Here is a 17,046-nt window from a genome sequence, read left to right as displayed (position 1 = left end):
AAAAAATCAATCAGGGATTTTATCATGCTAAAGATGTGGGTGGGTCCTGAGCGCTATCTCTTAGAGATAAAGGATGTGAGGGAAAGGTCTCTTATAACTCGATTCTGTCTGGGGATTATTAGAAGCAATCTGTGTTTCCCGTTAGGTCAGTATGGGGAAAAATCTATCAGACCTTGCCCCTGTGATGGAGTATCCCAACAGACCTTGCCCCATTTTACATTGTTTTGTGTTTTTTATGCACCGTTTAGAACTCAATTTTTATTACCTCTCCTAAGGCCTAAGGGTTTCGTGCAATATCGTCCTGCTTTTATGTGGTTGCAAATGGCCTAAGCTGTATTGGTGTGGAAGGGCCTGGGATCAGTCCTGAAGGGAGCTATTACTTGGCGTAATAATGTAGAGTTTTTAGAATGAATTCTTTTAGTTTATTGTTTTTTATGAATGAGGTCTTATATGTTTATATTTTTGATGGGTGGTTTTTATTGAATATGGTTTTTATGTTATATTAACAAATGTATTGGTGATTATTTGTTTTAATGGATGAATTGTTTCATACCGAATAAAGTCTTCTTCTTCTACTCTTGATTTTCCCCAAGAACGAAATTCTGTAAATTATGTTAATTGCTTTAGAGACCCAAATTCTCTGAGATGTTACTGAGCACAGTTCCTTTGAAACATTTGCTGTGACTTTTGTGATACTTAGCAACAAATTCTGTTTATTTGTCTATTTATTTAGTCTAATTTGGTGTTGTAACAGTCATTCAATGCAAAAATGTTTATCAATTTATACCTTTGCTTTAATATACAGTTTATGTGCACCTCACTACAGGTTGCAGTGCATTTGCATTTTCTTTAGCTTGGATTGTACTGTCTATTGTAATTCCAGGAGACTTTTGATATTCATTTTAAATCATCCCATAATTTGCACTCTTTATCCTGTTTGATTTCCATTCTGTTTGATGTTCATGCTTGAAGCTCATGGGAGAAGGCACTGTAGAAAGGTAATATCCCAGCACACCACAAACTTCCCTGGGTTGGGGAGGTTCCTCTGCTGCGTTAAAGGGGATGTATCAGACCCTATTGTTTTAGAGCAACAGAAGTGTTCTTATATTAGTACTAAGTTGTATGCATTTGTATTTGAAAGGCATTTTATTTCAAGTCATGGAGGCTAACAGTATGCAATCATCCTTTATTCCCAACTCACAGCAGCAACAAAGCAAGAACTTAGAACCAAACACACTATTCTAACATCACTATAAAACCACCACGCCCACAGCCATCTTCCATCTTTTGTTGCTGCTCAAGCATCAGATTAGTATTAAGTTTTATCTATGTGATTAGGTGCATTAAGTATGAAATATTGACAGTGTGATTGGATTAAGTTGGCCTTTTCTGGGTTAGGAAACTTTTTTGTGTTTACGGATGAGATTTTGGTATTAGTCTATAATTGGTATCTCGTATTTTAGTTGTTTCAGTTTTGAGTGCCTGGGTTTTGATGTATATTAATTTTTAATGTACTAATTTCAATTTTGCATGGTTTGAAAGCAATCTTTAGGTTTAGAGCGCACCCATTTTCAGTGTAGGTTTTTCTATGAGTTGCCCATCAAGATTCAGGCAGTTGAGTTTGATTGCTATAGGGATTGACTAACATGCACTTGCAAGCTTTGAAAGGCTTACCGGCGGATCGCACTCTGCGATTCTACACACTCAATGAGGAAAAGCTGTGTGTGTCACAACTGCTTTCTTGAATACCTCTTTCGGCATAGTTCAGGCACAATGCGTACGCATCATCACATGAGCATGCAGCGGCCATTATGTTAACTTAGGAAAGGCCCTACGATTTTGTAAATGTATTTGAGGCACCATATTTAGAGAAGTAAATGTGACAGGTACGTTGGTTTCATCGATGCAGTGCTGACAAACGCTGGTTTGAAAACAGTAACTTTGGAATATTTAGAGTTTAAAAGAGCCAATTTGTGGAGAGATTTTCTTTAGTAAGCGGTTTAGTAGGAATATGGATAAGGAGTGTGAACTATTAGTGGGAAAGCAGATAAGAATATTGAGGAAAAGTTACCGAGTATGGTGAATAAGGCATTTGTAAGCTTAAAAGGTAGCTTATACACCTGACTTAAGACTCCCAAGATGCTGGTATTTTTGAACAAGTATGGACAAGATACCAGAAGGAGTTTGCATAAATATTTAAAAGGACATCAAGGTATGCTTTTGGATGCCTATGGCCCTTTAACTAAAAATTGTGATATAATTAAGGAGGTGCATGTTGGTGTTGCTTCTTTAAATGAAAGCAACATGTGATGGGTTCAACACACGGTCTATATTGTGGGCGACGCAAATGCAGCTCTGTATTTTTGAAAGACGGAAAAGTCTATTAACGAAAACTGACCCGAAGCTGGCTGAGTTGGAAGGAAAGGAAGGGGGGAGCGTCTTGTAATATGATGCTCTTTGCCAAAGATTTTGTTAAGGATATGTCCTGTTATGTGGGAACTTTTAATTCAATACAAAAAGCCCAAAAATATATAAAGACAGTTTTTGGGAGGTAAGGGTTTTAAGCACGGATGAAGAACGTGTGGTCAATTCTCTGACAAGGTATTATTACATGTGCTTTGTTCGCACAAAGTTTCAGACCCGATTATGGAGAGCAAAGATTTGGTTGGTTTAACCCGCAACAAGGCAGGGCAAATTTTCCCATGGAGATGGGAGAGTCAAATGACCTTATTTCTATTCCTGCAAAGCTGGACTGGCAGAACTAGCCCTTTTTTAAAGAGATGGAAAGCGATTACAATAGATCCATGGGTGTTACAAACTGTTAAGGGGTTCAGGATAGAGTTTTTGGCAAAGCCTGTTCAGTATCATGATTCTCGAATTTTAAGGCTCCGTGCAGAGGAGGAGACTTCAGTGGACAAAGAGGTGAAGACTTTTCCCCAAAGGAGCAATAAAAATGGTGGAGGACAATACAAAAGTTTTTTTTGAGCAATATCTTCTTAGTAGAAAAGGACAAAGGAATGAGACCTGTGATAAATTTCAGGGACTGAAACGATTTGTTAGTTTAGAGGCATTTAAAAATGGAGGGGATTCATTTGCTAAGGGATGTGTTGAGGAGGAACAATTGTTGGATATGAAGGATGCTTATTTAACTGTTGCAATTTGTTTTGAGCACAGTGATTACTTAAGGTTCAGATGGCAAAGGAAAGTTTGGAGGTTTACATGTCTCCTATGTGGTCTGATATCAACTCCATGGTGCTTCAGGAAAATTATGTGGCCAGTGGCGGGCAAGCAGAGGAACATACGATTATGGCGGTTCAGATCCTTGAGGATGTGGGTTTTGTAGTAAACAGAGAAGTATTTTCTGGTTCTGAGTCGGGATTTGGAATTTGTATGTTTTCAGATACACCCCTTGCATTGTGTCTTGTAATTACCAATGGACAAGGAGAAGAAGATTCAGGGAGGTGAATGGTATGCATTTTTTGGAAAGATGTCACTGCATCAGTTGATGAAGCTTCTTATCGTCTGCCTCGATGTAGGCTACTTTTCTAGCTACCCTTCATTACAGGGCATTGCAGAAGCTGAAATCGTATCATTTAAGGATGACTTAGTATTACTCACAGGAGGCAGAGATGAATCAGGATTGTTTAATTGAGTTGGATTGGTGGCCTGACAAAATGGAGGCATGGAATAGGAAAGCTATCTTTGGAGATGTATCAGCAAGAGACTGACACCACTTTGGAAGGCTGTGGAGTGAGATACGGTCTGCTGTCAACAAGCAGAAATGGACAAAGACAGAGAGGAGTTTGCATTTAAATTGTTTAGGACGCCATGCAGGTTCTTTTGCAATATGACGTTTGACCAAGAATCAGGTGAATTATTCAATTTTGCTCAAAATTGACAATGTGCCAGCAGTGAGATATGTGAACAAGTTAGCAGGACTAAGGTCGATGGTTTAGAAAATCTAGCGAGAGAATTCTGGGACTGCTGTCTGAAAAGGCTCAGCAACTGTCTCACTGTAGTATGAAGGGAAACAGTTTTTACCACGCAAAGTAAGTATATTTAGGGAGGGACCAGTCCCCGCCACTCCATTGTAACCCTTCCTTACTATGCCAGTCCACGCTATTCCACTATACTATGCTTTTTCACTCTGTGCCACTCCTTTGTACCCCATTCCAGGCCACTCCAATGTATGCCATTCCACTTCACTACACTTTGCTATTCCACTGTACGACACACCACTCTACACCTCTCCACTCTATGCTATTTTACTATGTGGCTTCCCACTTTAGGTCACTCCACTCAACGTTACTCCACTCTACACCACTCCACTCTCTGCTATTCCACTGTATGCCACTACACTCTACTTCACTCCACTGTATACCACTCCCCTCCACACTCCATTCTATGCCGCTTCACTGTACACTATTCCGCTGTATGCAACTCCACTGTATGCCACCCCACTCTACAGCACTCCCCTGTATGCTAGTCTGCTTTAACCCACTATACTATACGCTATTTCACTGTATGCAACTAACTACACTCTATGCCACTCAACTCTATGCCACATGCCCTTTGTGCTATCATAAACTGTTGTGCTATTCAGTGTTGCCAACTCCTATGTACACAGAATCTAGCATTTGGGGGGACCTGTAAGTACCAGCAACATTTCTGCTGATTCAGCTAGGTCCTCTGTGATGTTCTCATCTTTCCTAACTGCTTTCGTTGTATTCTATTTAGCTACTGCCCAATCCATCATATTGCCAAGGCAAGTGCACCTTGTAGGCGCCACTGGGCACTGACAGTGAATCCTAATTTTACATTTGGCAAAGACCATACCCAGTCCTGCAACACTATTTCTCATCTTGTCGCTTTCCCTCATGGGATAAGAGCTAGTAAGCATTCCTGCTGTGCCAATTCAGAAAAGCCCCCTGCAGCATCCATAGTTTCCTCACCACCTCAGTCTAGTACGTCTGTACTTTTGGGCAGCTCCATATTATGTGACCAAAGTCTGCTTTACACCCACAGCATCCTAGGCTTCTCAGTGTCTAGCACAGCTAATGTATAATGTGTGCTTTCTCCGTCAGGGCTGTAGGCACCATGTGCTAGTCACCAGAGATTGTGTAACATGCTTTTCTGCCGGATATAAACCTACAGTGGTTATTGTGCACTAGTTGCTAAATCACACATAAGATTTCCAAGAGCTTAGTCGGTATTCTTGCATCTTCATTAGTCACTGATAGCAATCAGTAAGTTCCCATTCTGAAGGCTCCCAGTTTGACTTTGGGATAAAACCCAAAGCTGCTTTCCTCATAGTTGTTGGGTGTTGCTTTTTCTCATATTAGTCAATAAATACTTCCAACAATCAGTCTGCAAGCATCCCAGGGAAGGCCTGTTATAACAACATGGAAGCCATCACTACTCAGGGTCTTACCCGTCCGCATATCCTGTATTGTAGTGATGACACTGTTTTAGTAATTGGGCAACATACAACATTCAGGTGAATAGCAGGAGCATTGCATATCAGTCTGATGTTGTTCTCCATGTATCTAACATGTCACTTTTGTTCAAAATTTCATCTGAGGAGCCCATAGTGTCTTCCTGCCAGTGTGTCTGTCTCTTTCATGTTCACATTAACTCTGTATCTGAATAGAGCATAACTATCTCCAATACTATCCAGAAAAAAAACCTTTGTTGTCCACACTGGACACAAACATGTTAGAATGGTGCAGGTCATGTCCATCCAGCACACCATGCTCAAGCAAGTACCTTCCATCCTCATCAGTCTTCAACTCCTTCATTTAAATGGCACACCTGCAGCCACTCATGTCAGCACTCATCACATAATTAGCATAATTTATTACATACACTTGCCCCCATTATATTTCTATGTATCATATTCATTTCTTCCTTCACCAAGCATGTCTCAAAGCACTGCACTTCCTATTCCATGTCTCTTCAGATAAAAATATGTTTGAAAATGTAGATGGTGGATGTAGTTCTTTGTGACATCTCACCCCCAGAGCACAGAGTCTTTGTTTGGTTTCTTATAATTCTCACCCATGTTTTGGTCTCTTCGGGTGGCTGGAGGATTTAATAGTTGAGGATTCCAGTAGAAAGGGGCTAAACAAGTGGTCTTGCCAGTCAAACAGTATTAGAGCATTTGGATTTAGCTATCTTTCTTCAGCAATAAGTCTAAGTTTGATTCTTTTTGTTTGAGTTGGTGATGATTATAAATGGTGGAGATTATTGTTGGGCAGGTATGTAAATAAGGACAAAGTGTCAAAACGTATAATCTGTGAACCTCAAATGTCTGTTCACGCCTAAGTCATTGCATGCCACCACTAAATTCCGATTTCACTTTGTAGACCCTCTTTATTGGAACTTCATACCACCAGACATTTTAGGCACACACTCTAAGAATTCTAAACCACACTGAAAGGTAAATTTTTGCACTCTTTGAAGAAGTAGGTGATTGCTTCCCAGGTAGCTGTAAACATACTCCTCTTGCTGTAACTGTTATTTTATAACCGCAGGATCCTCTGGATAGTTATATTTCACAGCTTTAGTTATTTTTTTATTAACATTCTCAACCACAGAATTGGTGAAAGTATTCACACTGATCAAGCCTAAACAAATATGATGATAGACTAAGCAATGAAACTGTACGAGACTGAGTTCAAATTAACCTTAAATCTTTGATAAGAACTGAGGACTCAAGAGCACTTGTGGTACCTAGTGAGTTATGTATGTTAACCACTTTGGCTAATTTGCCTTTTGCTCATTCTCTGTGACACAAGAAGGACCATGAAATAGTCTGCTAACTGCTAGGAAACCTGACAACTATATAACGTTTAAGCTTTTTACTCCAGGTAATGTGTTAGCATTCGAGGAAGTTATGGGTACAGTGTTTATTCATAATATATATGGCCACCCCAAAACACGCCCTTTCTCTTCTGAAATGCATATTGTATAACCACTTTGATTAAAGACTTAGGACCTGATTTAGACTTTGGCAGATGGTGTTACTCTGTTGCAAATGTAACGGATATTCTGTCCGTCATATTACGATTCCATTATATCCTATGGAAGGAAAATGTCACTTACCCAGTGTACATCTGTTCGTGGCATTAGTCGCTGCAGATTCACATGCTGTGCACAGTCCGCCATCTGGTGTTGGGCTCGGAGTGTTACAAGTTGTTTTTCTTCGAAGAAGTCTTTTCGAGTCACGAGACCGAGGGACTCCTCCCATTTCGAGTCCATTGCGCATGGGCGTCGACTCCATCTTAGATTGTTTTGCCCGCAGAGGGTGAGGTAGGAGTTGTGTATGCTAGTAATAGTGCCCATGCAATGGAGTGAATGCGTATGTACATAATAAAGTTTTAAGTAATATATTTACAAATGTACAAATGTTTAAGATCTACTTCTAAACGGCTACAGGCTCCCGGGGAGGCGGGTGGGCGCATGTGAATCTGCAGCGACTAATGCCACGAACAGATGTACACTGGGTAAGTGACATTTTCCGTTCGATGGCATGTGTAGCTGCAGATACACATGCTGTGCATAGACTAGTAAGCAGTTATCTCCCCAAAAGCGGTGGTTCAGCCTGTAGGAGTTGAAGTAGTTTGAAATAATGTTCTTAATACAGCTTGACCTACTGTTGCTTGTTGTGCAGTTAGCACATCTACACAGTAGTGCTTGGTAAATGTATGAGGCGTAGACCATGTTGCTGCCTTACATATTTCGTTTATTGGAATATTTCCAAGAAAGGCCATGGTAGCACCTTTCTTTCTGGTTGAGTGTGCCTTTGGTGTAATAGGCAGTTCTCTTTTAGCTTTAAGATAGCAGGTTTGAATGCACCTAACTATCCATCTAGCAATGCCTTGTTTTGAAATTGGATTTCCTGTATGAGGTTTTTGAAAGGCGACAAATAATTGTTTTGTCTTTCGAATTAGTTTTGTTCTGTCAATGTAGTACATTAGTGCTCTTTTGATGTCTAATGTATGTAGTGCTCTTTCGGCTACAGAATCTGGTTGTGGGAAGAACACTGGTAATTCTACTGTTTGATTTAGGTGGTACGGTGAAATTACTTTTGGTAAAAATTTAGGATTGGTCCGTAGAACAACTCTATTTTTGTGTATTTGAATAAATGGTTCTTGAATGGTAAATGCTTGAATCTCACTCACTCTTCTTAGAGATGTGATGGCAATTAAAAATGCAACTTTCCACGTTAAGTATTGCATTTCACAAGAGTGCATGGGCTCAAAAGGTGGTCCCATGAGTCGTGTTAGGACAATGTTGAGGTTCCATGAAGGAACTGGTGGTGTTCTTGGTGGTATAATTCTCTTTAGGCCTTCCATAAACACCTTTATGACTGGTATCCTAAACAATGAAATTGAGTGCGTAATTTGTAGGTAAGCAGAAATTGCTGTAAGATGTATTTTAATGGAAGAGAAAGCTAGGTTAGATTTTTGCAAATGTAGTAAGTATCCTACTATTTCTTTTGCAGATGCGTGTAAAGGTTGAATTTGATTATTATGGCAGTAATAAACAAATCTTTTCCACTTATTTGCATAGCAGTGTCTAGTGGTCGGTTTTCTAGCTTGTTTTATGACCTCCATACATTCCTGTGTGAGGTCTAAGTGCCCGAATTCTAGGATTTCAGGAGCCAAATTGCTAGATTCAACGATGCTGGATTTGGATGTCTGATCTGTTGTTTGTGTTGTGTTAACAGATCTGGTCTGTTGGGTAGTTTGACATGAGGTACTACTGAAAGGTCTAGTAGTGTTTTGTACCAAGGTTGCCTTGCCCATTTTGGTGCTATTAGTATGAGTTTGAGTTTGTTTTGACTCAACCTGTTTACTAGATATGGAAGGAGAGGGAGAGGTGGAAAAGCGTACGCAAATATCCCTGACCAGTTCATCCATAGAGCATTGCCTTGGGATTGATCTTGTGGGTACCTGGATGCGAAGTTTTGGCATTTTGAGTTTTCTTTTGTTGCAAATAGATCTATTTGAGGTGTTCCCCAAATTTGAAAGTAATTGTTTAGTATTTGGGGGTGAATTTCCCATTCGTGGGTTTGTTGGTGATCTCGAGAGAGATTGTCTGCCAACTGGTTCTGAATCCCTGGAATAAATTGTGCTATTAGGCGAATGTGGTTGTGAATCGCCCAATGCCATATTTTTTGTGTTAGGAGGCACAACTGTGTCGAGTGTGTCCCTCCTTGTTTGTTTAGATAATACATTGTTGTCATGTTGTCTGTTTTGACAAGAATGTATTTTTGAGTTATTATGGGTTGAAATGCTTTTAGCGCTAGAAATACTGCTAACAGTTCTAAGTGATTTATGTGAAACTGCCTCTGATGTATGTCCCATTGTCCTTGGATGCTGTGTTGATTGAGGTGTGCTCCCCACCCTGTCATGGAAGCATCCGTCGTTATGACGTATTGTGGCACTGGGTCTTGGAAAGGCCGCCCTCGGTTTAAATTTGTACTGTTCCACCATAGAAGCGAGATGTATGTTTGGCGGTCTATCAACACCAGATCTAGAAGTTGACCCTGTGCTTGTGACCATTGTGATGCCAGGCACTGTTGTAAGGGCCGCATGTGCAATCTTGCGTTTGGGACAATGGCTATGCATGAAGACATCATGCCTAGGAGTTTCATTACCATTTTGACTTGTATCTTTTGTGTTGGATACATGGCCTGTATTACCTTGTGAAATGTTTGAACCCTTTGTGGACTTGGAGTGGCAATACCTTTTGCTGTGTTGATTGTCGCTCCTAAGTATTGCTGTGTTTGACACAGCAAAAGGTGTGACTTCGCGTAGTTGATCGAGAACCTAGCCTGTGAAGGGTCTGTATGACATAGTTTGTGTGCTGTGAACATTGTCTTAGCGTGTTGGTTTTGATTTACCAGTCGTCTAAGTACGGGAACACATGTATTTGCTGCCTTCTGATATGTGCAGCTACTACTGCCAGGCATTTTGTAAAAACTCTTGGCGCAGTTGTTATTCCAAATGGCAACACTTTGAATTGGTAATGTATTCCTTGGAATACGAACCTTAGGTATTTCCTCTGTGAAGGATGTATTGGTATATGGAAATACGCATCTTTTAGATCTAATGTTGTCATGTAGTCTTGCTGTTTGAGCAGTGGGATTACGTCTTGTAACGTGACCATGTGAAAGTGGTCTGATTTGATGTAGGTATTTAGTGTTCTGAGATCTAGTATTGGTCTCAGAGTTTTGTCCTTTTTGGGTATTAGAAAGTACAGTGAGTAAACTCCTGTGTTTTTCTGTTAAATTGGAACTAATTCTATTGCGTCCTTTTGTAGCAATGCTTGAACTTCTAGTCCTAGAAGATCTATATGTTGTTTTGACATATTGTGTGTTTTCAGTGGGACGTTTGGAGGGAATTGGCGAAATTCTATGCAATAACCATGCTGGATAATTGCTAAGACCCAAGTGTCTGTTGTTATTTCCTCCCAAAGTTTGTAAAATTGGCTTAGTCTTCCCCCCACAGGTGTTATGTGATGGGGGTGTGTGACTTGTGAGTCACTGCTTATTTTGAGGGGTTTTGGGGCCTTGGAATTTTCCTCTATTTTTTGGGAATTGGCCCCCTCTAAATTGCCCCCGAAAACCTCCCCTTTGATATTGACCCTGGTAGGTAGGCCTTGTTTGTGAGGTTGTGGTTTCTGTGGGTTGACCTCGAAACCCTCCCCTAAAAGGTGTTTTCCGAAATGTGCCTCTGCTCTGCGGGGAGTAGAGTGCACCCATGGCTTTGGCTGTATCGGTGTCCTTTTTGAGTTTTTCGATGGCAGGGTCTACCTCCGGCCCAAACAATTGCTGTTCATTAAACGGCATATTGAGCACAGCCTGCTGGATTTCCGGTTTGAACGCAGAAGTGCGCAGCCATGCGTGCCTTCGTATTGTGACTGCAGTGTTTATTGTCCTTGCAGCTGTATCTGCTGCATCCATGGAAGACCGTATCTGATTATTTGAGATACTTTGTCCCTCTTCCACCACCTGTTGCACTCTTTTTTGGAACTCCTTGGGTAAGTGTTCGATGAAATGTTGCATTTCATCCCAATGAGCCCTGTTGTATCTTGCCAAAAGTGCTTGTGAATTGGCAGTACGCCATTGATTTGCTGCTTGTGCTGCAACTCTTTTTCCCGCAGCATCAAATTTGCGGCTTTCCTTGTCTGGAGGTGGAGCGTCGCCTGAGGTATGAGAGTTGGCTCTCTTACGAGCTGCCCCCACAACTACTGAGTCTGGTGTTAGTTGTGTTGTAATATATATTGGATCTGTGGGCGGTGGCTTATATTTTTTCTCCACCCTCGGAGTTATGGCTCTGCCTTTAACCGGATCCTGAAAAATTTGTTTTGAATGTCTTAGCATTCCTGGGAGCATGGGAAGGCATTGATACTGGCTATGGGTGGAGGATAGGGTGTTAAAGAGAAAGTCATCCTCAATTGGTTCCGAATGTAAGGAGACATTGTGAAACTCAGCTGCCCTTGCGACCACCTGTGTATAGGATGTACTGTCCTCAGGTGGTGACGGTTTTGTAGGATAAGAGTCTGGGCTATTGTCAGACACTGGAGCATCGTAGAGGTCCCATGCATCGGGATCATCCTGACTCATTGTGGTATGAGCTGGTGAATGCATCAGTGGTGGAGTTGTTGCTGGTGATGCATGTATTGATGGTGGTGGAGACGGTGGTGGGGTTGTTTTCCTTGCCACCTTTGCCTGTGGTTGCTTGTCCTTTTGTTGAAAGGCAAGTTTCCTCTTTATTTTGATTGGGGGAAGAGTGGTTATCTTCCCTATGTCCTCATGAATATGAAGCCTTCTTTGTGTGTAGTCAGGCTCTACAGCTTGAAGCTCCTCTCCAAATCTATGTAATTGGGAGGTTAATCCTTGTTCCTCTGTATAGGAACTACTTTTCGGCTCCGAGGCTGGCTGTTTCGGAACCGAAACCTTTTCTGAAGTCTTTTTAGGCTCCGAAGAAACCACCTTTGTTTTCGGCGTGGTGTCTCGGTGCCGAAATTCTTCGGTGCCGCTGTCTCTGTGCCGAAGTTTCTCGGAGCTGCTGTCTCGGCTCTGAGGTTGCTGTGTGGCGGTATCTCGACCGGAGTCGGATGACTTCGACACTAGCATGCCCTTTTTCGGTGCCTTGGATGGGTCACCTAGTTTTCGGGTTAAGCCATGGCCTGTTGGCGGTGGCGTCCCCTGGGCTTTTGTAGACCTCTCTTGAGTCTTGATTTTCAACGTCTTACTCACGGTTTGGTGTGTTTCTTTGGCGTCGAGTTCTTCAGAATCCGACTCGCAGATAGAGAAAGCTTCTTCTTCCTCCTCGAAGCGTTCTTGACCTGTCGGCGTGGACGCCATTTGCAGTCTCCTGGCTCTTCGGTCTCTCAGCGCCTTCCTCAACCGAAACGCTCGACAGGCTTCACAAGTATCCTCCTTGTGCTCGGGGGACAAGCACAAGTTACAGACCAGATGGTGATCAGTATACGGATACTTGTGATGGCATTTTGGGCAGAAGCAGAATGGGGTCCGTTCCATGAGCCTTGAAGTCGCACGTGGCCGGGCCGACCAGGCCCCGACGGGGATCGAAAAAACCCCAAAGGGCCACCGGAGATCTTCAGAATTCGGTGTCAATTTGTTCTAACTAACCCGATACCGAACGCAAACAATACCGACGTTTTTTTCCGAGATTCTAACTAACTTTCCGACCCGAAACACGGAGCGAAAAGGAACACGTCCGAACCCGATGGCGGAAAAAAAACAATCTAAGATGGAGTCGACGCCCATGCGCAATGGACTCGAAATGGGAGGAGTCCCTCGGTCTTGTGACTCAAAAAGACTTCTTCGAAGAAAAACAACTTGTAACACTCCGAGCCCAACACCAGATGGCGGACTGTGCACAGCATGTGTATCTGCAGCTACACATGCCATCGAACATTGTAATACAGCAGAAGGAATATCCGTCATGCTTGTGATGGACTAACCCATCTGCCAAACTCTAAATCAGGCTCTCAGTCTTCTCAATTCCTCGAAGATCATGTTACATTAATATTTCAGGTGAGGGCAATGACATGTTTCCAAGTATTCCTGAGCTTTACTCACTTTAAAAATACTGCAATTCACTTGGAAAGCAAGGTTGAATTTGTATTGTTAGCATGCAAAAATATGAGAATGTATTAATCCTAAAACTCCAGTGAACAGAATGGTGAGGAATCTGCATTCCCAGTATACACAAGAAAGAAAGCAAGTAACTGTAAGAAATTGGATTATTATTTGAGTTGGGTGAATGCCCACCTCAAGGAATAATCACAACTCCTCAGGATGAACCTTCAAGGCCACTTAATTAAACTGAACTCAATCCCCTGGTAGCTATGGCTCAGAGCAGACCGGATTAATTTGCTGAACCTATTCAACAACCATAAATTAAAAGACCTATGGAGGCTCTACAACCACACAGGCAAAGATTTGTCTTGTTTCTCTCACTTCTTAGCATGGACTACACATACTAGTTGACGAGGCTCATGCCAGTGTCACCTTAAACCCTTCCATCAAACCAATTCTGGATTCAGATCATGCAGGCTTATTCCTTCAAAACAACATCTCCCAGACCACACCCAAACCTGAATCATGAAGACTGAATAACCTTCTCTTAGAAGAACTCACAATTAGGGACAAGATTAAATTATTCAATTCATAGAAATTACAGAACTCCGGCCTAACCCCAGATCCTTTGGGATGCCCTCAAATCCACCATCTACGGCCTCATGTTCAAACTAATGTTGTGGAAAAATAAACAAGACAATCATAATTTAGATAACCTAGAAGAGCAAATAAAATCTTTAGAAAAAGATCTTAAACAAAACCTAGACTATACAAGTATAAACCATTTAACAAAATTAAAGTATGAATATAATAAAATTCCAAGCAACTAAGCACATCTTATTGTACAAAGACATAACAGTATCTGCTTTTGTGGACAGAATAAATCAGGGGAAATACAGCCTCTTACCTGAAAAGAACATATTGTAGGCCTACAATAACTTCCATCACCAATGATTGAGGCACACATCCACAAAAAGAAGGATATTTTCTCTAATTCTAAAGACTTCTACCACTACCTCTACTTCAAACCCCTACGAGTCTTGCCTAAAGTACCTTAACAATTTCCCCATCACCAACAGACAACAAAATAAAAAAAACACACAAAAAAAACATTGCATGTTGTGAAATTTTAAATGCGATAGAGAAACTAATAACAGGGATGGCACCAGGCCCTGATGGCTTCCCAGACTCCTTTTATCAAACCTGCAGACCCTCCTTCATCACTCTCTTAGAGGATCTATGTTCCTGCTTCTCTGGTACAGTGACTGGTACCATTGCAAAAGTCACCATAACAGTCATTCCTAAAAAAGGAAAAAAAAGGCCCCTCCTACTTCAGAACTACTGCCCACTATTCCTAATAAATACTGATAGCAAAATGTACCTGAAAAACCTTGCACTTAGGTTGGAACCTATTCTCAGAACAACTATTCATTCAACACAATTGGGATTTATCAAAGGCAGGTTCAGTGCACGTAACATCAGACTCTTCAGTCACGTAATTGAGACAGCCCACCTTCTCATTCGTCCTGTCTGCACAATTGCATTAGATGCAGAAAAGGCCTTTGATAAGGTTTTGTGGTCTTTCCTTCAAGCCGGTCTAACTTCTCTAAAGGGATCCTTGCCCTTTGTAAGGCGCCTAAGGCTAGAATAAATATTAAGAGAGCACTATCCAACTCCTCTAACCTACAACAAGTTATCAGACAAGGTTGCACCCTTTCTTCTCTTTTGTTTTTATTAAACATTGAACCACTCCTTATAAACATCAGAGTGAACCCCGCTATCCCTGGCATCCCATTTTCTGCAGGCCCACAAAAAGTGGTGGCATTTGCAGACAACATTCTTCCGTTTACAAGTCAAGCATATTCAGCTTTACCTAAAATCACGTCAACCACCAATGACAGTGCCCAAGTCTTCAGGTACTCCCTTAATAGAAACAAAACTGAGGACTTACTTCTAAATGCACATTGCTCAAGCCCAGTCATCAAAGAGTATGGTATAAATGAGCCCCTAACAAAATAAAATAACCAGGCATTTTGTTATGTTAAAATCTCAGAGAAGCCTTTAGATTACAAAGAAAAATTACCCTTACCAAAATTAAAATCATATTAGACAAATGGTCTTCCAGATTCATCATCTGGTAGGGATGAACAGAAACCTCAAAATTATAATCACTCACCCCGCCCACTTGTAAACTTACTTTCTGATTACCATGCTTTCAATCTATCTTTCAGATAAAATTTTTTTGCCAAATCACACATAATGCTTACCACGTTGCTGCGGAAATCCAAAAAAGTAGAATTGCGCTAAAGAAACTAAGACTTCTAAAGAAACCTGGAGGTTTAATCCTCTCAGACCTTAGAAGACACCAGAATTCATTCTTCGCAAGACAAGGATTCCTCTGGTTCTCCCTACCAGATACCGCTCTTCCACCTTGGCTTGCCACTTAAAAAAAATCTTGCTCTCCCTTATCTCACTTACCACCACCGACAAAATAATGAAAGAACACTCACAAATCATTCTCTCTAACATGGCACAGACTCTTCAGAATATTGACAGCAAACTCTCTAATAAAATGCATTTCTCCCTCCTGGCCTCACTATGGCATATTGACTAGCTGAAATCAGAAAGTAGGACACAATTTCTTGAGAAACGGACCCAAAAAGGTATCTTATTAATAGAGGATCTGAGATCTCCCTCCACACCAGTACCCTTTGCACACATTAAATACAAATTCGAACTCGATGACTTAGACTTTCACCACTTTCTAAAAACCAAAGCCATTATTTCCAAATATAAATCTCCAGAAACACCTGATTTCCCTAACACATGAAGACACTAGCAAAGGGAAGGCACTTAGCTTCCTAACTTTACTCGAACACCCACATCGTCCTTTCTAACAAATCTAGAAGAGCAAATGGGAATCGATCTCAGACAATATGAACAATACACATACTACAACACTAAACTGGTCTTCCATCTGGGCTAACCTCATGATCAACAACATCTGCTCCCTCCTTTGCTCAATACAGGTTTCGGACTGCTTATATGGCCCACTGGACCCCGCTAAACTTTAAAACTAGGTCTCAATGACTCAGACGTGTTGGAGCTGCAAAAGAGAGAGGAACTATACAACATATGATACTCAACTGTTCCTATTCTAAGAAATTCTGGTCTGAAATCAGCGATATCTCACAAATCCTACATATAAGTTGGACCCCTTACCTCCCCTCTATTGTTCTTGGTATCTTTCCCTCAGAACCTCATCTTAGGCTGGATACAGAAGAATGCACCTTATAGGATATCCTTATCTCAAAAAACAAAAAATCTGGTCAAAACTACATTCTTGCATTTCCAACCTAATATTAGCTTAAATGCCATTGCACCACTCTACCTCTTTCCTTACGCCCACCGCAACCCCCAGTTAGCCCTACCCAATACCTCCTTCCCAACCGTCCATATCACCCCTTTCTTCTAACCTTCAGCTCGCAACCCCCCCCCCTCCACTATTTCTCCACTGTTGCCCTGCTGTCTCTCTTCTGTCTATCCTCTTGCCTCTCTTCTTCATTTACCTCTTCATATTTCAATATAACCCTGGGGCTGTCCCACTGTTATCTACTATACCGTACCCGCATAGCACCACACTCCTCTAAAGCATATATGACCTAGGACGTTATAAATCAATGTTACTTTGTTACATTACATCACACTGACTACTAGATAGTATTCTCAATACTAATTGGCGATGTACCCTATTCTAACCTCATTCCCCATTTTGCGATTGTCCCCATCTGTTCTATACCAGTTCTATATCTATAGATTGTCTTACAACATTTTCAATAAAAATGATTCAGAAATTGAAAAAATATCAATGAAGCCAGTGCTAGGCCCTTTGAAAATGGTGAAGGACTTGTCGCACTAAGAAAGGC

General features: G+C 41.3%; 1 protein-coding gene across 1 annotated transcript in view; it reads right to left on the bottom strand.

Moving 5' to 3' along the window:
* TMEM245 (transmembrane protein 245) overlaps window positions 1-17,046 on the bottom strand; it is a 533,540-nt gene that overhangs the window by 165,601 nt on the left and 350,893 nt on the right. The window lies entirely within an intron of this gene.

The sequence above is a fragment of the Pleurodeles waltl genome, chromosome 2_2, assembly GCF_031143425.1.
Source record: "Pleurodeles waltl isolate 20211129_DDA chromosome 2_2, aPleWal1.hap1.20221129, whole genome shotgun sequence".
Lineage (NCBI taxonomy): Eukaryota > Metazoa > Chordata > Amphibia > Caudata > Salamandridae > Pleurodeles > Pleurodeles waltl.
The sequence above is the reverse complement of the archived record's forward strand: the minus strand, read 5'-3'. Positions and strand labels throughout refer to the sequence as shown.